The sequence below is a fragment of the Delphinapterus leucas genome, chromosome 11 (assembly GCF_059928025.1).
Source record: "Delphinapterus leucas isolate spDelLeu-1000000601 "Yukka" chromosome 11, BTC_Dleu_Yukka2, whole genome shotgun sequence".
NCBI classification, from domain to species: Eukaryota; Metazoa; Chordata; class Mammalia; order Artiodactyla; family Monodontidae; genus Delphinapterus; species Delphinapterus leucas.
The window spans coordinates 48,102,128-48,125,831 of record NC_143139.1 but is presented as its reverse complement, the minus strand read 5'-3'; positions in this window follow the sequence as shown (position 1 = coordinate 48,125,831).

Below are 23,704 nucleotides of genomic sequence, written 5' to 3'. Positions count from 1 at the left end.
TGTGTGCTGTGTTTCAATCAGTCTAGTCAGCAAAATAGAAAGCACATTAGGTTATTCAACAGAGAGAATTTACTTTAGGGAGCTGGGACATGAGTCTCAAGAAGCTGAAAAAGCAAAATGGGAAACCTGAGGTAACAAAGAACAGTGAGAAGCAGCTATAACTACTGGGGATGAATGAACAAAAGGAAAGGTGAAGCCCTATGGAGCTGAAAGTCAGTCTTCTAAGGAGGGGATGCATCCCAGTTTCTGCTGGTATCCTAAAGAAGTGGTGCCACAGAGCCCAGAGCTGAGACTTCTGAGGAGAGGAGACTGCTCTGCAGCTGCTGATGCCTCTGAGGGGTGCAGTGAGGCTAGCTTTGGTAGTTCCAAAATAAGCTGGCGGCTGAACAAGAGTGAAGGGTCATTTCTAGGGTGACTAGCCACAGAAACAGGAAGTAATCCCTCCTCCTCTCTTTCTACCTTCCAAACTTCCTCTAGTGTTCCCTGCTGGCAGAACCTATCAAGAATGTAGCTGAGAAAAGAGAAATGTAATTTGCAGGGTCACAGTCATGGAGTCACAGAAGTATAGAAAGGTAGATTTAGAGCTGAGAGACAGTAGCCTAGTAATTGACACAGATCCCACTCTCAAAATATTTACCATTTAAAAAATATGTAATTATTATAATCGAGCTGTTTTTTAGGATATTCACCCTAAACCATAAGAGAAGGCAATTGGGTATTTGACTTGATTAACTTATTCAAGGTGCCAAGTTTTGCTACTCCTAATAAACAGTACACAGTAATTTTTAAAATTTCATGTGTAAACAAATACTGTATTTGGTTGTACAATTTCCCTATACTTCAAATGAAATTGATTGCATTTACCTACCTATCATAATTTCAGCATTCAAAATTTAAAGATTAAAAATGATTTGAGTTTTGGTTAAATTTTGATTACATATAAAATTCTGATAATGACTTTTAAAAATCAACTTTAAATCTTCTTTTAAATATTAATCAACCTAAAATCAGTCTCCTTACATTGCTCAAATCATTACTGCCTAATGTTCTTAAAAATTGTTGCAAAGAAACTAAAAATCAGAGATGGATATATTTTTGTTACACTAACAATGTGTGATATCTGTCTAAAAGTCTAACTTGTTTCTTGACTTTATGTATGTTGCTTCAGCTTTCAAATTACAGTACTTTGACAGATTTCCCTTTAATATTTAAAATACGTTACATTGAGTCTATAGTGAAAAATTTTGAATCTGATTATGCATTATGTGAGAAATAAGAGTACCAAGAGTTCACAGCTTTTTTGGTGATTGATTTCTTGTAATATTTCACAGTTTATTCTTTGAGTCGTGAATGCAAAATGTAAATGTTCCAGTGAGAGTATAAAAGAAAGAAGAATTAAGTTTGACAATAAACTATGTGATTAGATTTCTTTGAACACTTACAACCCTTTCAAAAAGCTTGTGGCTCGTCTTTCATCAAACAAAGCCTCCAGAGGAGAACTCTCTGCTTCTGTCTCCTGTTGTTGTTACCAACACAGATTGCTGAGTGATTACCACAGTGGCAACTCATATCCAGAAAGAGAAAAATTAGCTGTGAGGAAGGTTACAAAAGACTATTGTTATTGATGTTTCAGCTTCTACTTTCCAGATATCTTAGTGACATTATTTAAGTTTCTTTCTACATAAGGATGGAAAGAGTTTTGCAATAATTCAAGCCCCAAGGAAAACCCTTTAAAATCAATTAACTGTTTATTCAAAAAAAAGTTCTTTTAAGACTTAATTTAAATTTTATTTTAAAAGTTTCACCTGGCTATGCTAACACAGTGTACCAAATCAACCTCAATGAAAAGCAATTTAACTTTAAAGGACTATTCAAAAGTTTAAAACAGAACAGTGGATGAAATTGCTGAGTGATCAATCTGATCTGCTTAAAATGGCTGTTGACCATCTGATTGTTTTGGTTCTCTGAGACAGCCTGTTGGCCAGAAAGGACATTTATTTCTCTGATCAATAGATCACCCTTTGACCTGGAAAATGGTCAAGTCATTTAAGTGCCAAGGTACTGCTTTATGATGGCTTAGGTCTCAGCTAATTCCTAAATAGCAAGCTGGAAAATTCTCCCCAGACCAGATTAATTATAGAATAGCCAATCATGGCTGTCTGCTTTGAAAAGCACGTAGTATTAGTTTATTACACACGTTACAGAGAAAATGTGTAATGGCCATCATTATTGGTCCAATTATGACATTTACATTGATGTACAGAGTATTTTGATTAGAGATATGTGTGTTTATTTCAAAGTGGGTACAATTTTGCAGAAATAAAAATTAATTCCAAAGTTACATAAACATGTCTGTTATGAGAATTATCTACAACAGTGAAGCAAAGTGTAAAGATTTGTTGGGGACTACTTTACTTACTCTTTTGGTAGAGTTATTGAGCAAATTTCTCAATTTATAACTAATTTTTGCTTTTTATTTGGTGGTAGAAACCTGATGCCTCTATCAAACATTTGCAAAACTTCATAAATGTTGATATATTTTCACACTAATACTTTTTCATACGTAATGGTTTTATCTGAATCCACTTATAAGATTTTATAAATGCAACTATATGTTAAGATATATATTGTAGGTTTATTGCCTTTCTGTAATTAAATCTAATATAGTTCCACAATTAAAAATTACTTCCTAAATCTGTAGCTACTTGATTTCCATTTTTGTAGACTAAGACAGTGAGGCTCTGGTGTTAGAATACTTGGGTCCAAATTTCAGATCTGCCACTTGTGATATATTTAATCTTAACAAGTTATTTTTAACCCATGTAAACCTCTTATGCAATAAGAGAATCATAATAGAACTACCTCATGGGTTTGCTATATAGATAAAGTGAGATTAAAGCATGTAAAGTGCTCAGTGTAATGCCATTAATAAGGGCTCAGTAAATGATAAAAACTTTTACTGAAAGTAAAAAATCTCAAATGTTTGATTTTTCTATAATATTTTACACATACCGTGTTTTGTTTAATTTCCTCTTATGTATGTATATATACCTTGTATATGAATTATACTTTATAAGATAAATAACCGAACACTTTTGCATCTGTGATCTTATTTTAACCCTCAAAAAAATCTTGTATAACATGGAACAGATATTGTTGGATCAGTTTCATAAATAAATTACAGTCCTAACAAATCAGAATTAGTCATGGTTACGTTTAGGTTATGGTTACAAGTAAGAAACCAGGAGCTAATAAAATTTTTCTCAAGGTACTTATAGAAAAGCAGATTTGAGAGACACATCAATGTTTTGTAAACACTTAGTAGGTATTATGATTGTGTCTAATTTGGACTTGACTTTTAAAGTGACTCCATCTTCAGTTTATGTAATCTTCATCCATTTGCAAATCTGTGGAGCCTTGGTGAAGATGAACCCTTCTCTGGTAGCACCTTTTTCTATCAGTTGTCCATAAATTTTAAAGACATACTTATTGAAAGTAGATTATACACTATTTAACTACTTCAGTTCTCAATATTGCCTGAAAGCTGACTACACATTATTATACTGAAATTGTTTTTAGTATAATCACCAATATTTCAATATTTACCCTAGTCAATAGAGATGATTCAATTTTTAATTGTATTTGTCTTCTTTGAGACACTTGACATTATTATTGCTTATATGCTCCTTTTGAAACACTCATCTCCTTTGGGTTCCGTGATACCTACTCTACTTTTCTAGTTTCTCTTCTACTCTTTGAGCAATTCTCTTCACTGAGTCTTTTACTCTACTGATTTTAAAATGTCTGTTTTTTATGTTTTATCCTCAGCTTTCTTCTCTTCATCTACAAGTTACTGGTGAGAAAAAAACTTATGCTTTCTCATGGCTTTGTGTCCTGCCTACATGCTGATTATTCCCAGATATTTATTCCCAGTCCAGATCTGTGTCCTAAGCTCCCCTCCATAGAAGCAGAGTTTTACTATACTTGTTCCTATCATTAGTATAGAAAATTCCAAATATCTAAATTATAATTCATCATTTCCCATTTTAACTTTGTCATCCTATTATATATTTCATACCAAGGAAAGGCATAACCAACCAAATGAGAAGACATGGAATCATTTTCTGCATCATCTTCCCAAATCAGTTATTCATAGAATTTTGCCATTTTTAAGTCTCTCTTGAGTAACTTTCTTCCTGTTTCCATTGCCTCTATCTTAGTTATGACCCCTATTATCTTGAATTATCTCAAAAGGCTTTTGTTATTGTTTTTTTATGCCTCAAGGATGGATAGCCTCCAGCCATCCACCTAGCCTGTGAGATGCTCTCAGAGTAAAAATATTTATAACACAAATATGATAGTATCTTTCCTCAGCTACATATCTTTCTATGTCTTCCATAGTTTACTTAAAAAGTTCTAAATATTTTTATTATGGCATAGAGTTCATTACTTTACTTTTGTTTGGGCATTACTTCTTGCTGCTTACTATTTAGTTTTGCAGTACAAGCTTGGAGTTTATTGCAACATTTGCTTTCTGTGTTCCATAAATATACTCCATATCTTTACATGTGTATTTCTTTTGATTTGAACAGCCCTTAAATTCCATTTCATCTTTATTCACCAAGAAAAGCTTGTATTCATGGCTCAAGAGTCTCCTGATACATCCCTTTCCCTTACTGCCCCAGACTGGTTTGCACTTCCTTCATTTTTATTTCTAAAGTAGCCTGACCCTATCTCCATCATAGTCTTAGGCATTCATCATAATCTGCCTTCTGTGTTAGATTATGAGCCCATGAGTGGTAGGAAGTGTTTATCTCCTTTCCTTAAGCAATTTTCACTTCTGTGCCATTTTTCAGAAAGTCAGTATTTATTGAATTAAAGGTTAAACATAGTCTAACTTTTAAATATGATTATCTTATTGTGGATCTAATATATGGGAAAACATTGTAAATGATTTCAATTATATTGAACATGTGAGCCTATCTTTGGACAGATTTTTATTGCATTTACATTGAAAGACAACATACAAAGCCTCTTTCTATTACAAAAAAAGTTAACAGTAATTGTTTTTCCCATTTTGTATATCTGACAACCTATGTCATGTAAGAAATGTTTGAGCACAAGGAAGTCTTTTCCTTGACAAAAAGTAACTAAGGGATTGTTTGAGAGCTGTTTCAAGTATTTGAAGAGCTGTCATGGGAAAGAGTGACTGAAATTGTTTAGTGAGTTGACTTTAATCTTCACAAAAAAAGAGCTAGCATTATTAGATGAAATTAAGTTTTGTTTCAGTAGCGGATGTAACTTTCTGAAAACTAAGACTATGTAACAACGGGATGAGTAGCATAGTGAAGATGATGGAAGTATGAAAATAGAATTAGCAGTATGAAATTAGAATTAACTCACTGGCATTAGTTTGCTAATGGAATAATTTCCTCATTCAGCAACACTAGCTGCCTTAGGGTCTGCCCCCTCAGAGGCTTCGCTGGTATCCATTTTCTGGCTCTCACTTTGGAAAGGGGCATTGGAGAAGATTTCCTCACAGCGTTGTGTGGATTTTGTGTCTATATTTAAACTGTTGGCTCTATCGTAGCTGGGTTTTTAAAAAAATTTCAACATATTCCTTTCCCTTTTTCTTTTGTAAGTCATAGTCACTCACTGGTATTCATTTTTACTTTATTAGATTGTTACATTGATGGAGTGTTCTGCTTTGTATAAAATAAGGCAGAGATGTCGATTAACTGGCTCCTTCTTTAAATTCTCCCCTCTGACAAGCTCAATAAGGGGAATGCATTGAAGAATAATTCCAGCATCCCCTCAATGCTAAGTACTCAAAATAGCCTTTGGGTGTTGCTGTGGAGAATGTTGTCTCTGATAGCATTACCCAGTTCCTGGGAAGGAGCCCGTTTTGTAGTGGTAAAAGTGAGAACTCCAGGGCCATATTCTTGGGCTTAGTTCTTGGTTTTGCTAGTTACTAATAGCTATTGTCAATTGACTTAACCCCTCTGTGCTAAAATGGAATAAAAGGAATACCTAAATTTTAGGATTGTTCTGAGAATTAATTTAATATTATAAAATCCCCAGAACAGCGTCTGGCACATAGTAAGAACTCAATGTATATTTAAAATATTATTTTAAAAGTGACATGGGGTAGGGGATTAGGAGGTACAGACTATTAGGTATAAAAGAAAACTGACATAATGTTTATATGTGTGACCTAATCATCGTACCTGAGCACACCAAATGAGAACATACACCTAGACCAGTAAGTGACATGCATAGGGCAGCTATGTATTATGTAAATGTAGCACAGGTTCCTTACAACTATCGAAGAGCTTATTGTCCATACAGAAAAAGCATATGACTACATAAGGATTCTAAAGAGTATGCTACAGAATTGAACTAGATACATGACTTCATTTTATTTCTTTATTACTTAAAACTTTTAAAGAAAGTTTCATAAAGAAAGTCTACGTAGTCCACACAGATTGCTCAAACAGGAGTTAAAATATTGAAGAACGTTATACCAGTTACAACAAAATTGTACTTTTAGTGCTAACCTATCTGTTCCTGATCTTTGCACTGTAGAAAAATATTAAATCCCCAAATTACCTGCTTTTGCTTAATGAAATTCTGATAGACTTTTTCCTGCTCCAACACCTAAGTTCATGGTAAAGGAAACTGCCTTATCATGATACTTTGCATAATATGCTTGCAATGGGCTGAATGTTTATGCCTCCCCCAATTTTTATGTTGAAACCTTAATACCAATCTGATGGGTTTGAGAGTGGGGCTGTTGGGAAGTAATTAGGTAATAAAACTAGAGCTCTAATGAAAGGTATTGGTACCTTATAAGAAGAGGCCTGAGAGCTAGCTCATCCTCTCTCTGCCATGTAAGCACAGAAAGAGAAGTTTGCACCTGGAAGTGGGCTCTCACCAGAACCTGCATGGTGCTGGAGCCCTTATCTCCAACTTCCAGCCTCCAGAACTGTGAGAAATAAATTTCTGTTGTTTATAAGCCATCCAGTCTATGGTGCTTTGTTATAGCAGCCTAAACTAAGATAATGTCTATTTGCATACCATATTAAATAATTCATAATTTCTTAAGTATTTTGCATAATACATTTGTAAACAACACTTAAAAGATGTTATTAAGGTTCTTTTGACAGGTATTATTGAACAGATTATCTCCTTCACTTCTGTCCTGTAAAAGTGGTAGTAATTGTGGTATTGGTTTCAAACGTACTACACTATGTCTTTCTGCTTTATTCTCTGGTGTGCACAATGAGACTTAGAAGCAAAAATGTGAAAGAAAAGAAAAACTTTAGTTAGAATGAACTTTTAAAATCTGTGCCTAACTTAAGAACATATTTCCAATTATACAATTCTCCAAACTACTAATGGAAATCATAGTCATTAGAGTCTATCAGTTTATGTAGCAAAAGAAGTCAAAATGCAAAGAAAATAATGTATTTAGAGTTATAAAAATATAAAGGGACTTGGCTGTAAAAAGAGGGTTTTGATTTCATTCTGGATGTAATATATAGAACAAAAGTGCATGCATTTAGTTAATATATCGTATTTTAGACAAGAATAATTGCATTTAATTATAGCATTTAGAACAAGGTCACATTTTACCAACTCAGGTTCCCCAAGTAAAGGTTTTAACAAATGTCTCAGTTTAGAAATGGGTAAATGGAGGTTATTTCTAGGCAGAAGGAAGATCCCAGATGGCCAGCTTTGAAACAAATACAAAATAATAAGGGACTAAATCTTTAAACATCTTTTGTGGCTCAAATTTTATGCAGCTATGAATTTAAAATCATCTTATAAATACATGAAATTATGTATGCAAGTCCAAAATATTCCCATGCTTATGGTACATTTTGGCTATAACCATCAAAATGGCACTCTTTAATGTTAATGATTAAGTGCATCCATCTGTGGAAAAGGCCTTGGGAAGTCCAGAACATGTCTTCAGGTAATCTGAACCTCAGGAGCGTGCAGAGAATTAAGGAAAACTGATTAAAAATTCTTGTGGAAAAAGGAAATCTCCACAAAGAAGAGGTATGAATGGACCCTGATAGCCTGAGGGAAAACATACCAGTTCTACATGTTTGCTTGGGTGGGCTCCAGAAGGACATTGTGGATGAAAAAAACTTTAAGCAAGTCATTATACATTGAGTTCAATCCTAACTACCTTGAAGGAAAGAGTAGCCCCCTTCTGAATAGTTACAGAAATAATAGTAATAGTAATAATAATAAAACAGTAACTTACACAGAGCTTTTAATGTACCAAGTTATACTCTATGTGACTTAATCTTCACAACAACCTTAGGAGGTGGAATTACTGTTTCAATTTTACATATGAGAAAAATATAGTATGAAAGTTAATTTGCCCTCACATATAGCTAATGCATAGTAGGGGACAAAATATGAACCCAGGCAGCCTGAATCCTAAAATTATAATCACAGTGACTGTGCTTTACAGCCTTCTGAGAGGACCAATTTTAAAGAATTGCTTGGAATTGCACTGGAGGAGGGTGCATCTAAACTTGTTAAAAAATAGAAGAATCAAAAACTCTTGAAAGAGACTGACTTTTGCTAGTCAGTGAGCAAAACCCCTAGAGTCACTGAAATGGAGAGAGCGAAGTTGTGACAAGAATTTCTGTCCTCTAATGCTCCTAAGGCAGCTTTTAGGATGTTGGTTTATAACACTATTCGCTGAAATGCAAAGAATCTGCTTGGAAAAGCAAAGAAAAAGGGACGAAAATGAAACATCGGTGCATGCTAAGTTATACTGCATCCTTTTTTGATACAAATTCAACTAAATTTATGCTTATTTTCTGTTTTTACACCACACAGATACAGCTGTACTGTTTTTCATTAAATTTGGTACATATATTTGAGATAGCATGACATATGGTACATGACATATGAAACATGTAATCAATTTGGGGGCCACATGGGGACCTCAGAGAGTTAAATAATCACAGGCTAGAGCAGAGTTTCTCAACCTTGGCACAATTGACATTTTGGATATGATAGTATTTTGTTGTGGGACTGTCCTGTGAATTGTAGAATTTTTAATAGAATCCAAAGGTGCCAGTAGTGCTCACCCCTGATCATAACAGAATTCCCCAGAATTGACAAATATCTGCTCGAGGGCAAAATTTTTCCCAGTTGTAAACTACTGTGTTATAGCATCTGTAAATGAAGTTTTAAGTCGAACTGCTTCTCACTTAGGCAACTCTGTATAGTCATGATGTGTGGTGAGTAGTAGTGATATTTCTTTAATAAAGTTTAATAAAATTTCTCTCAGAAGAGATCTATAAGGAAAACTATAATTGTGTGAATGTATGCGTGTTTCAAGACAAAATAAGTTAGTGAAGAAATGATAGTTTATAGGTTCATAGGAGGGAAAGAATTCTCTAGCAAATGCCAAATATTATCCACCTGAATATAAACAGCCAATTATACGATGATTATCTTTGTATAATATTATCTTTTAAAATAATATTATCTTTTCATTTTGAAATAATTTTAGATGTACATAAAATGTTTTACGTAGTGTAATTGTTGAAACAGTGAAATTAGCATTGATTCAACACTCTTAATTAAGAGACAATATTGGAATTAACCGCTAGTGTTCTTTTCCTGGTCCCAGGTTTCAGTCTGGGCTCTCAGATTACATTTACTTGCCATGTTTTCTTACTGTTCTCCAATTTGTGAGAGTTCATCGGATTTTCTTTGTTTTTTCATGACCTTGACACTGTTGAAGAGTACAGGCCAGTTATTTTGTGGAATGACCCTCAGTTTTGGTTAGTCTGATGTTTTCTCATGATTAAAGTTATGTTTTTGTTTTGGTTGTTTTGGCTAAAATACCCTAGAAGTAATTGATGCCCTGCTCAGTGCATCATATGAGGAGGTACATAATGTAGATACGTCTCATTACTGGTGATAACATTGATGACTTCGTTAAGGCAGTATCTTCTGGGGTTTTCATTCTAAAGTTACTTATTTTTCTCCTTGTATGTCTCGTCGAGAAATACTCTGAGACCATACAGATATCCTGTTTCTTATACTTTAACCCACCAATTCACCATCTATTGATGATTCTTGCCTACAGGTATTAGGACTGTGCTGTTTGCCTAATGGTGATTTGGAAATCCTGTAAAGAAGAGGTATCCCTTCTCCCACATTTATTCATTAATTCAATTATTTATATTGTTTGGACCCATAGATAGTTATTTTATTCTATGGTTTAAAATCCATTACTCTCCTTACTTATTTTGTCCTAGAAGCAGGCAAATAATGTAAATCTCGAAAACCGAAAAAAAGTCAGTTACAACTCAGACACATTTGGGTACCAAAATGAGGTACAATACAGAGGGTTTTATAAGAGAACTTAAGAGGTTTTTAGATTTGTCACAATAAAAACATTTATCTGTTTCAGTTGTCAAGGTTATCAGACAAATTTAAGGGGGCTTTTTGACCCTTAGGATCACACAGTGAGAGGCTCACAAAGAGACTGAGATGTCTGTTAAGCAAGACACATTAAAACCACAGTGGAAGTAGAATATCTGTATTCTAAAGACATTGTTTTTATTTTATTTTATTTTATTTTATTTTATTTTATTTTATTTATTTAGGCTGTGTTGGGTCTTCATTGCTGCGTATGGGCTTTCTCTAGTTGTGGTGAGCGGGGGCTACTCTTCGTTGCGATGCACAGGCTTCTTATTGCAGTGGCTTCCCCTTGCGGAGCATGGGCTCTAGGCACGCGGGCTTCAGTAGTTGCAGCATGCAGGCTCAGTAGTTGTGGCACACGGGCTTAGTTGCTCCGCAGCATGTGGGATCTTCCCGGACCAGGGCTCGAACCCATGTCCCCTGCTTTGGCAGGAGGATTCTTAACCACTGCACCACCAGGGAAACCCCCCTAAAGATGCTGATTTTTAAAGTTTTGTCACAAGTAAAATTTTGGCCAGGAAGTTTTATTTCTTTTTGTTTTGCTTCATAATCTTTTGCTTGAGAATATTGAAACCTGCGGTTTCCTTCTATAAAGTGTACAGTATAGGACAGTTGTTAAGAGCATGGGCTGGAGCCAAATAACCACAGTTGGAATCTAGATTCTACCCATGAATTGTCTGAAACTTTTGCAAGTTACTTAAGTCCCTCTAAACCTTAGTTTTCTTAGCAGTAAAGAAAGACAAAAATAGTACCTATCTCATGTGGGTGTAAATTATTTTTTGTGTTATTCATTGTTTTCTCCGTGGGAGCTCAAGTTGTTTTTACAGTTTACCAATTTTTTTATACAACTATGGCTAGTCAACAATTCAAACCATACCTTAAGGTTTTATTTTATTTTTATTGTTAATTTCAGTGACAACGGTTTTCATTTCTGTAATTTCTTTTTGGTTCTTTTTCAAATCTGCCTGCATTTTTCCTTCTCTTCGAACATAATATGCTACTTATTTTGAAGTCCTTTCAGATTTTTTCTAATGTTTAGCTTTTGAGGGCTAAGTTACCCATTTTTTTCATCATTCACTCTCTGTGACAGTTCATTTCTTTGCCATGTTTCAAGGTCTTTGATTCTGAGTTTAACCTCAGTAGGCACTGCTTTCCATGGGATTGCTCTAAACTGTGTGCTCTGAACTGTGGGATTAACTCTAGAAGACAGTTTAGCATGCATCATTGCCAAGACCACATAGGTCTGGATCGGTGTTTATACTAATTTCTTAGTTTTCATAGTGTGAATTTGGACCCTACGGTGAGATGGTGGCTTGAAACTCCAATTTACCAGAGATGGTGGTTTTCACTTAAAGTCATAAAGATGACAAAAGTTCTGGCTGCTTTCTATGGTGGTGGATTGAGGTTGTTTTTTCTCTTTTAGTTTTTGTTGTTGTTTTAAGTCCCCATCCTTCATCACTTTTGGCTTTTCAGATAATTAAACTTTATCTCACCTAAGTGTCTATAACCTGAAGCCCTAACTTTTCCCCCTTTCTGTTGGGCTTCTGTGACACTGTTAGATGATTAAGTACGGGCTGTTAATCTAGTCTTCATTTCTAACACATGGATATTTGCTCTCGGTATCAAATTCAGTTATGTATGCACACTTTCAAAAATTTTTATTTTAGCAAAATTTGTATTGTTTAAAGCATAAGGTGGGTTCTTCCACATCAGCTCACTCCATCATATTGACTGTAGTTTTATAACCAATTTCTAAGATTGGTTGTAATAGGACTAAATTTATTTAAGAGTTACGGAAATTGAATTTACAGTGGTAAATTTAGTACTCATTTAACCTACCTGTTATTGAGTATTCAAGAAGACTTTGTACTTTGAACTCAAGATGAACCTGATATCCATTGAAGAGCTTTATGAAAAGGGACACTTTCTCCTTCTAAAATGTGCAGAATCTATCCCTATGATGATCACCAATATCAGAATTCAACATAGTTCTATAAATGTTAGAATGGTTTTCTCACTCTCTCTGTCTGTCTCTGTATATAATTATATAATATATAATTATGTGACGTATGGTATAAATATAGGGAAATTATGTTTTTGTGATTATAACTCTTTTGTCTGTTTGTGGGTTTATTACATAATTATTTTACTAATCCATTTATTCATGTTCCGTCTTTTTTAAGAAAGATTTTTAAGTAAATGGACAGTATTATTCAGCATTTAAAAGTTCTTATGTGATACAGAGGACAGATTGGTGGTTGCCAGAGGTGGGGGTGGGGTGTAGGCAAAATGGGTGAAAGGAGTCAAAAGGTACAAAACTCTAGTTATAAAGCAAATAAGTTATAAAATAAATAAGATGTAGTATACAGCATGGCGATTATAGTTAATAATACCATATTTCATATATGAAAGGTGCTGAGAGTTGATCTTAAAAGTTCTCATCACAAGGAAAAACATTCTGTGAGTATGTATGGTGAGAGATGTTAACTAGACTTATTGTGGTGATTGTTTTGAGTACTCACTGCTATTAGCCTGGATAAATCCAGATTCCAGTTACATCTGCTTGACCTGCTTAAAGTAATGCCTTCTCAGATGCCATTCGATCTACAATGTCAGTGTTCACTGTTTCTTTCACACCATCCTCCGTTTAATAGAATTACAGATCAAAATTCTTTTTGTTCATAGTTACGTAATTTTCAATTATCAATAAAAAAGTGTACGCTTTTTTAGCAGCCACATATATAAGGAGAAAGTATTCAGGGAAAAAAATAACTTTTCATGCATATGAGATGTTCCTTTATCTGCTCTTGTGTCCCAAAGCAATAAATCTGGAGGTGAAACCATCTTCTAAATCATATTATCTTGAGGAACTATATGCCTCAAGTCTTTCCTGACTCTCGTAGTTTCATATTGTTCTCTGAAAAATTTGTTTGTCACCAAATTTTCAACAGATTTTGTATCTGTAAGCCCTATGTCCATAATTTTCTAAAATCTGAAAAATGAAAAAAAAGTTTATTCTTTAGCCAAGCATTGCTTTAGGTGTAGAGTTTATCTGATTATTGTATATTGTATATTTCTTTAATCTTGGTGAAGTATATGACTTTCTTTTTCAAAATTAGCACGGAAAACTACTGTCTCTCCACCTTTTTTTTTTTCGTGCTGTAGTACCAGAAGCTGGTTTGATGGATATTTAAGCAAATGCTCCTTATAGTGCTATAAGGAAACATTTCTAAAAATAAAATGCTTCACACTGTGAATAGACTAACCAGTATCCTTACCAGCTATAAAATTCTATGATACTCTGACCACAGGTAATATAGCACAGCTGTTTGTATGCAACGATATAGTATACACTTCTAATCCATATTATTTCTTTTCTAAATTTCATTCTGTTTCCTTAATATACTAGATGTAGTATTGTAGAAAAATAACGTAATGTAAATTAATTGCAATAAACAAAAATTAATTGCAATAAACAAGAAGGTAATGAAATAACATTTTATTAATGTATATATCATGCAGGAATATATTGGTCAGCTCATGTAACTGATGAATAATTGGTTGTTTCCTTTGCATAGTATCTGCTGTTATATGGTAAAAGTCCTGAGCAGGAACTTTGTGTTATTCAAAGCTGTAATCTCATAGCCTGGCTCAGTGCCTGGTAGGCTTTCTATAATGAAGGAGTGACTGAATATTAGATTGTTGAGATTAATACCTGACATGCTACTAACTTTTAATAACCATACCATAACTTTTAGGAGAATTTGAGATTCTAGATTTGAATATAATTTCGATCTCCCATCAAGCCCCTGTCCAATAAATATATAACTAGATGAATAAACAAACTAAATAGCCAACTAATTAATTAACTATTGTTCTCCCTAGTTACAGAATTACTAACATTTAACATAGGACCACCTCTTCAAGAGTTGCAATGCTGTAGGGTTACCCAAATGGAGTGTGTCATTGATAGCTATAAAACCTAAAGGTTAGTTTGTTACCTGTGAAAGAATTAAATGATGTATAGCTCTCAGATACACTTCAAGCCACCTCAAGTGCCGTGACAGAGCCAGGAGGTCACAGAGCATAGGTGAGCTTTCAACCAAAATGGTACTTTATTTCACTGATCTGACAGATAATTTTCCGTAAAGTGAAAGGCATATAGCAGTGTGTCTCAAATCTTTTCCATTATTCCCCCCCAAGGAGCCTTTTATTGCACATTTCTCCTAATCACTTTTTCCCAGTATATTTTAATACCATAGATATAGTGTGTGTAGGCACATGTGTATATGCATGTGTGTATACTGTAAGCGTATTTGTGCTTTATACATTAAAAAAGTAGTTTTCTTTTTTACATCACAAGAACTCCTTTTTTTTCTCCTTTGAGACAAAAGCATCTCACTTGAGAATGGATGGCTTATACTAATATTCTGAAATGTTGGCTTTTAGCGTGCCAAAATGTTGTAGGTACCATTCTAATAATGATGGAAGCTATGGGAGGTGGGCAAGAGCTTTTCTGTAAATGTATATGTATTTTTTTTTTTTTTTTTTTTTTAAAAATGCATTTTGATTTTATCCTCTAAAATTTTCTACTTTTATATTTGGTTTATAATGCTCATGACACATTTTAGGTATCACAAGTATATAATTTGTAAATAAATAAATATTCATGGTAGGAGCTACCTACTTAGACATTTGAATTCTTGAAATATGTATTTTTTTTTATTTTTTTAAACATCTTTATTGGGGTATAATTGCTTTACAATTGTGTGTTAGTTTCTGCTTTATAACAAAGTGAATCAGTTATACATATACATATGTTCCCATATGTCTTCCCTCTTGCGTCTCCCTCCCTCCCACTCTCCCTATCCCACCCCTCCAGGCTGTCACAAAGCACCGAGCTAATATCCCTGTGCCTTGCGGCTGCTTCCCCCTAGCTATCTACCTTACTACGTTTGTTAGTGTGTATATGTCCATGACTCTCTCTCGCCCTGTCAAAGCTCACCCTTCCCCCTCCCCATATCCTCAAGTCCGTTCTCCAGTAGGTCTGCGTCTTTATTCCTGTCTTACCCCTAGGTTCTTCATGACATTTTTTTTCCCCTTAAATTCCATATATATGCGTTAGCATACGGTATTTGTCTTTTTCTTTCTGACTTACTTCACTCTGTATGACAGACTCTAGGTCTATCCATCTCATTACAAATAGCTCAATTTCATTTCTTTTTAAGGCTGAGTAATATTCCATTGTATATATGTGCCACATCTTCTTTATCCATTCATCCGATGATGGGCGCTTAGGTTGTTTCCATCTCCGGGCAATTGTAAATAGAGCTGCAATGAACATTTTGGTACATGACTCTTTTTGAATTTTGGTTTTCTCAGGGTATATGCCCAGTAGTGGGATTGCTGGGTCATATGGTAATTCTATTTGTAGTTTTTTAAGGAACCTCCATACTGTTCTCCATAGTGGCTGAACCAATTCACATTCCCACCAGCAGTGCAAGAGTGTTCCCTTTTCTCCACACCCTCTCCAGCATTTATTGTTTCTAGATTTTTTGATGATGGCCATTCTGACTGGTGTGAGATGATATCTCATTGTAGTTTTGATTTGCATTTCTCTAATGATTAATGATGTTGAGCATTCTTTCATGTGTTTGTTGGCATTCTGTATATCTTCTTTGGAGAAATGTCTATTTAGGTCTTCTGCCCATTTTTGGATTGGGTTGTTTGTTTTTTTGTTATTGAGCTGCATGAGCTGCTTGTAAATTTTGGAGATTAATCCTTTGTCAGTTGCTTCATTTGCAAATATTTTCTCCCATTCTGAGGGTTGTCTTTTGGTCTTGATTATGGTTTCCTTTGCTGTGCAAAAGCTTTGAAGTTTCATTAGGTCCCATTTGTTTATTTTTGTTTTTATTTCCATTCCTCTAGGAGGTGGGTCAGAAAGGATCTTGCTGTGATTTATGTCATAGAGTGTTCTGCCTATGTTTTCCTCTAAGAGTTTGATAGTTTCTGGCCTTACATTTAGCTCTTTAATCCATTTTGAGCTTATTTTTGTGTATGGTGTTAGGGAGTGATCTAATCTCATACTTTTACATGTAGGTGTCCAGTTTTCCCAGCACCACTTATTGAAGAGGCTGTCCTTTCTCCACTGTACATTCCTGCCACCTTTATCAAAGATAAGGTGTCCATATGTGCGTGGGTTTATCGCTGGGCTTTCTATCCTGTTCCATTGATCTATATTTCTGTTTTTGTGCCAGTACCATACTGTCTTGATTACTGTAGCTTTGTAGTATAGTCTGAAGTCAGGGAGCCTGATTCCTCCAGCTCCTTTTTTCGTTCTCAAGATTGCTTTGGCTATTCGGGGTCTTTTGTGTTTTCATACAAATTGTGAAAGTTTTTGTTCTAGTTCTGTGAAAAATGCCAGTGGTAGTTTGATAGGGATTGCATTGAATCTGTAGATTGCTTTGGGTAGTAGAGTCATTTTCACAATGTTGATTCTTCCCATCCAAGAACATGGTATATCTCTCCATCTATTTGTATCATCTTTAATTTCTTTCATCAGTGTCTTATAATTTTCTGCATACAGGTCTTTCGTCTCCTTAGGTAGGTTTATTCCTAGATATTTTATTCTTTTTGTTGCAATGGTAAATGGGAGTGTTTTCTTGATTTCACTTTCAGATTTTTCATCATTAGTATATAGGAATGCCAGAGATTTCTGTGCATTAACTTTGTATCCTGCTACTTTACCAAATTCATTGATTAGCTCTAGTAGTTTTCTGGTAGTATCTTTAGGATTCTCTATGTATAGTATCATGTCATCTGCAAACAGTGACAGCTTTACTTCTTCTTTTCCGATTTGGATTCCTTTTATTTCCTTTTCTTCTCTGATTGCTGTGGCTAAAACTTCCAAAACTATGTTGAATAAGAGTGGTGAGAGTGGGCAACCTTGTCTTGTTCCTGATCTTAGTGGAAATGCTTTCAGTTTTTCACCATTGAGGATGATGTTGGCTGTGGGCTTGTCATATATGGCCTTTATTATGTTGAGGAAAGTTCCCTCTAGGCCTATTTTCTGCAGGGTTTTTAGCATAAATGGGTGTTGAATTTTGTCGAAAGCTTTCTCTGCATCTATTGAGATGATCATATGGTTTTTCTCCTTCAGTTTGTTTATATGGTTTATCACATTGATAGATTTGCGTATATTGAAGAATCCTTGCATTCCTGGAATAAACCCCACTTGATCATGGTGTATGATCCTTTTAATGTGCTGTTGGATTCTGTTTGCTAGTATTTTGTTGAGGATTTTTGCATCTATGTTCATCAGTGATATTGGCCTGTAGTTTTCTTTCTTTGTGACATCCTTGTCTGGTTTTGGTATCAAGGTGATGGTGGCCTCGTAGAAGGAATTTGGGAGTGTTCCTCCCTCTGCTATATTTTGGAAGAGTTTGAGAAGGATAGGTGTTAGCTCTTCTCTAAACGTTTGATAGAATTCACCTGTGAAGCCATCTGGTCCTGGGCTTTTGTTTGTTGGAAGATTTTTAATGACAGTTTCAATTTCAGTGCTTGTGATTGGTCTGTTCATATTTTCTATTTCTTCCTGATTCAGTCTTGGCAGGTTGTGCATTTCTAAGAATTTGTCCATTTCTTCCAGATTGTCCATTTTATTGGCATAGAGTTGCTTGTAGTAATCTCTTATGATTTTTTTTATTTCTGCAGTGTCAGTTGTTACTTCTCCTTTTTCATTTCTAATTCTATTGATTTGAGTCTTCTCCCTTTTTTTCTTGATGAGTCTGGCTAGTGGTTTATCTATTTTGTTTATCTTCTCAAAGAACCAGCTTTTAGTTTTATTGATCTTTGCTATCGTTTCCTTCATTTCTTTTTCATTTATTTCTGATCTGATTTTTATGATTTCTTTCCTTCTGCTAGCTTTGGGGTTTTTTTGTTCTTCTTTCTCTAATTGCTTGAGGTGCAAGGTTAGGTTGTTTATTCGAGATGTTTCCTGCTTCTTAAGGTGGGCTTGTATTGCTATAAACTTCCCCCTTAGAACTGCTTTTGCTGCATCCCATAGGTTTTGGGTCGTTGTGTCTCCATTGTCATTTGTTTCTAGGTATTTTTTTATTTCCTCTTTGATTTCTTCAGTGATCACTTCATTATTAAGTAGTGTATTGTTTAGCTTCCATGTGTTTGTATTTTTTACAGATTTTTTCCTGTAATTGATATCTAGTCTCATGGCGTTGTGGTCAGAAAAGATACTTGATACAATTTCAATTTTCTTAAATTTACCAAGGCTTGATTTGTGACCCAAGATATGATCTATCCTGGAGAATGTTCCATGAGCACTTGAGAAAAATGTGTATTCTGTTGTTTTTGGATGGAGTGTCCTATAAATATCAATTAAGTCCATCTTGTTTAATGTATCATTTAAAGCTTGTGTTTCCTTATTTATTTTCATTTTGGATGATCTGTCCATGGGTGAAAGTGGGGTGTTAAAGTCCCCTACTATGAATGTGTTACTGTCGATCTCCTGTTTTATGGCTGTTAGTATTTGCCTTATGTATTGAGGTGCTCCTATGTTGGGTGCATAAATATTTACAATTGTTATATCTTCTTCTTGGATTGATCCCTTGATCATTATGTAGTGTCCTTCTTTGTCTCTTGTAATAGTCCTTATTTTAAAGTCTATTTTGTCTGATATGAGAATTGCTACTCCAGCTTTCTTTTGGTTTCCATTTGCATGGAATATCTTTTTCCATCCCCTTATTTTCAGTCTGTATGTGTCTCTAGGTCTGAAGTGGGTCTCTTGTAGACAGCATATATAAGGGTCTTGTTTTTGTATCCATTCAGCCAATCTGTGTCTTTTGGTGGGAGCATTTAGTCCATTTACATTTAAGGTAATTATCGATATGTATGTTCCTATTCCCATTTTCTGTATTGTTTTGGGTTCGTTATTATAGGTCTTTTCCTTCTCTTGTGTTCCTTGTCTAGAGAAGTTCCTTTAGCATTTGCTGTAAAGCTGGTTTGGTGGTGCTAAACTCTCTCAGCTTTTGCTTGTCTGTAAAGGTTTTAATTTCTCCATCAAATCTGAATGAGATCCTTGCTGGGTAGAGTAGCCTTGGTTGCAGGTTTTTCTCCTTCATCACTTTCAGTATGTCCTGCCACTCCCTTCTGGCTTGTAGGGTTTCTGCTGAGAGATCAGCTGTTAACCTTATGGGGATTCCCTTGTGTGTTATTTGCTGTTTTTCCCTTGCTGCTTTTAATATGCTTTCTTTGTATTTAATTTTTGACAGTTTGATTAATATGTGTCTTGGCGTATTTCTCCTTGGATTTATCCTGTATGGGACTCTCTGTGCTTCCTGGACTTGATTAACTATTTCCTTTCCCATATTAGGGAAGTTTTCAACTATAATCTCTTCAAATATTTTCTCAGTCCCTTTCTTTTTCTCTTCTTCTTCTGGAACCCCTATAATTCGAATGTTGGTGCGTTTAATGTTGTCCCAGAGGTCTCTGAGACTGTCCTCAGTTCTTTTCATTCTTTTTTCTTTATTCTGCTCTGCAGTAGTTATTTCCACTATTTTATCTTCCAGGTCACTTATCCGTTCTTCTGCCTCAGTTATTCTGCTATTGATCCCATCTAGAGTACTTTTAATTTCATTTATTGCGTTGTTCATCGTTGCTTGTTTCATCTTTATTTCTTCTAGGTCCTTGTTAACTGCTTCTTGCATTTTGTCCATTCTACTTCCAAGATTTCGGATCATCCTTACTATCATTATTCTGAATTCTTTTTCAGGTAGACTGCCTATTTCCTCTTCATTTGTTAGGTCTGGTGCATTTTTATCTTGCTCCTTCATCTGCTGTGTGTTTTTCTGCCTTCTCATTTTGCTTATCTTACTGTGTTTGGGGTCTCCTTTTTGCAGGCTGCACGTTCGTAGTTCCCGTTGTTTTTGATGTCTGTCTCCAGTGGCTAAGGTTGTTTCAGTGGGTTGTGTAGGCTTCCTGGTGGAGGGGACTAGTGCCTGTGTTGTGGTGGATGAGGCTGGATCTTGTCTCTCTAGTGGGCAGGTTCACGTCTGGTGGTGTGTTTTGGGGTGTCTGTGGCCTTATTATGATTTTAGACAGCCTCTCTGCTAATGGGTGGGGTTGTGTTCCTGTTTTGCTAGTTGTTTGGCATAGGTTGTCTAGCACTGTGGCTTGCTGGTCGTTGAGTGAAGCTGGGTGCTGGTGTTAAGATGGAGGTCACTGGGAGATTTCCACCGTTTAATATTATGTGGAGCTGGGAGGTCTCTTGTTGACCAGTGTCCTGAAGTTGGCTCTCCTACCTCAGAGGCAGAGCCCTGACTCCTGGCTGGAGCACCAAGAGCCTTTCATCCACACGGCTCAGAATAAAAGGGAGAAAAAGTAGAGAGAATTAGTAGAAGTATGAGGAAAGAAAGAAGGAAAGGAGGAAAGGAAGGAAGGAAGAAAGAAGCAAAGAAGGAAAGAAAGGAGGGAGGGAGGGAGGAAGGAAGGAAGGAAGGAGGGAAAGAAGGAAAAAAGACAGAAAGAAAGAAGATACAGTAAAAATAAAATAAAGTATAATATAGTTATTGAATTAAAAAATATTTAAAAAAAAAAAAAAGGGACGGATAGAACCTTAGGACAAATGTTGGAAGCAAAGCTATACAGAGAAAATCTTATACAGAAGCATACACATACACCTTCACAAAAAGAGGTAAAGGGGGAAAAATCATAAATCTTGCTCTCAGAGACCATCTCCTCAATTTGGGGTGATTCGTTGTCTAAAGGAGGGAAGGACGGAAAGAAAGAAAGAAGGAACGACGGTAAAGTATAATAAAGTTATTACAATTAAAATTAATTATTGAGAAAAAAAATTTTTTTTTAAAAACCATGGACGGATAGAGCCCTAGGACAAATGGTGGAAGCAAGAGTATACAGACAAGATCTCACACAGAAGCATACACGTACACATTCACAAAAAGAGGAAAAGGGAAAAAAAATCATAGATCTCGCTCCTAAATTCCACCTCTTCAATTTGGGATCATTCCTTGTCTATTCAGGTATTCCACAGATGCAGGGTATATCAAGTTGATTGTGGAGCTTTAATCCGCTGCTTCTGAGGCTGCTGGGAAAGATTTCCCTTTCTCTTCTTTGTTCTCACAGCTCACAGGAGCTCAGCTTTGGATTTGGCCCTGCCTCTGCGTGTAGGTCGCTGGAGGGCGTCTGTTTTTTGCTCAGACAGGAACGGGTTAAAGGGGCCGCTGATTCGGGGGCTCAGGCTCACTCAGGCCGGGGGTGAGGGGGGGGAAGGAGGGGCACTGCGTGCGGGGCGGGCCTGCGGCGTCAGAGGCGGCGTGACGTTGCGGCAGAGGCCGGCGTGACGTTGCACCAGCCTGAGGCCCGCCGTGCGTTCTCCCGGGGAAGTTGTCCCTGGTTCCCGGGAACCTGGCAGTGGCGGGCTGCACAGGCTCCGCGGAAGAGGGGTGTGGAGAGTGACCTGCGCTCGCACACAGGCCCCCTGGTGGCGGCAGCAGCAGCCCCAGCGTCTCCCGCCCGTCTCTGGGGTCCGCGCTTTTAGCCGCGGCTCGCGCCCGTCTCTGGGGTTCGCGCTTTTAACCGCGGCTCGCGCCCGTCTCTGGGGTTCGCGCTTTTAGCCGCGGCTCGCGCCCGTCTCTGGAGTTCCTTTAAGCAGCGCTCTTAAACCCCTCTCCTCGCGCACCAGGAAACAAAGAGGGAAGAAAAAGTCTCTTGCCTCTTCGGCAGCTGCAGGCTTTTCCCCGAACTCCCTCCCGGCTAGTCGTGGTGCACTAACCCCTTCAGGCTATGTTCAAGCCGCCAACCCCAGTCCTCTCCCTGCGCTCCGTCCAAAACCGAAACCCGAGCTTCAGCTCGCAGCCCCGCCTGCCCGGGCGGGTGAGCAGACAAGCCTCTCGGGCTGGTGAGTGCCGGTCGGCACCGATCCTCTGTGCGGGAATCTCCCCGCTTTGCCCTCCGCACCCGTCGCTGTGCACTACTCCTCGGTCCCGAAGCCCCCCCCTCCGCCTCCCGCAGTCTCCGCCCGCAGAGGGGCTTCCTAGTGTGTGGAAACTTTTCCTCCTTCACAGCTCCCTCCCAGTGGCGCAGGTGCCGTCCTTATTCTTTTGTCTCTGTTTTTTCTTTTTTTCTTTTGCCCTACCCAGGTACGTGGGGAGTTTCTTGCCTTTTGGGAGGTCTGAGGTCTTCTGCCAGCCTTCAGTAGGTGTTCTGTAGGAGTTGTTCCACGTGTAGATGTATTTCTGGTGTATCCGTGGGGAGGAAGGCGATCTCCGCGTCTTACTTTTCCGCCATCTTCAAGGTCCCCCCTGTATATGTATTTGAATGTCACTGTGTATGCATGTGGGTATATGTCTGCTTATGGAGCTTTTTTTTTTTTTTTTTTTGGTACGCGGGCCTCTCACTGTTGCGGCCTCTCCCGTTGCGGAGCGCAGGCTCCGGACGCACAGGCCCAGCGGCCATGGCTCACAGGCCCAGCCGCTCTGCGGCATGTGGGATCTTCCCGGACCAGGACACGAACCCGTGTCCCCTGCATCAGCAGATGGACTCTCAACCACTGGTGCCACCAGGGAAGCCCTGCTTATGGAGCTTTAATGGTTCTTAGTGAAACTCTCTGGATGTGGTGGACAGGATTTTAAAAGCTTGAGTGCAGAGCATTCCTCAGGGTTCGAGGAAGAGTTTTACTATGCTTGAATTAGCTGGATCTTTGTAGCTATATCCTCCCTTGAGTAAACTTATCAGAATTGAAGAATGACACAATCAGTTTGTAACTTGCTCCCCTCTGGAAATCCCAAGAAAGATGGGAAGAAAGCAGATTAGCAGTTAGATAAAGAAGTCACACCTTGGAGAGAACCAGCATAGAAGATTGACCGTGTTTTTATAGACAAGATGGAATAACAGTCCTTATGAAGGATAACCAGGAGTAGAACATGCTTCCTTTCATCCTAATAATTTAATTAACAAATAATTAGGTGGGGGCTGTGATAGATCGGCATCCTTCTGAGGAGTGGGGTTTGGGTGGGAGTAAAGTGTGGATGAGGCCAAGCATGAGGTGTCAGAGCTCAAGTAGGGAGTGGAGATGCTAATGGGGGTGGGGAGACAGTGATGGCAATTAGAGATTGGTTCCATACTCTAGAGATTAATTTAATAAGTAATTATATTGAGAATAATGAGAACAAACTTTATCATTGTTAGAGAAAGGAGGTACAAATAGGAA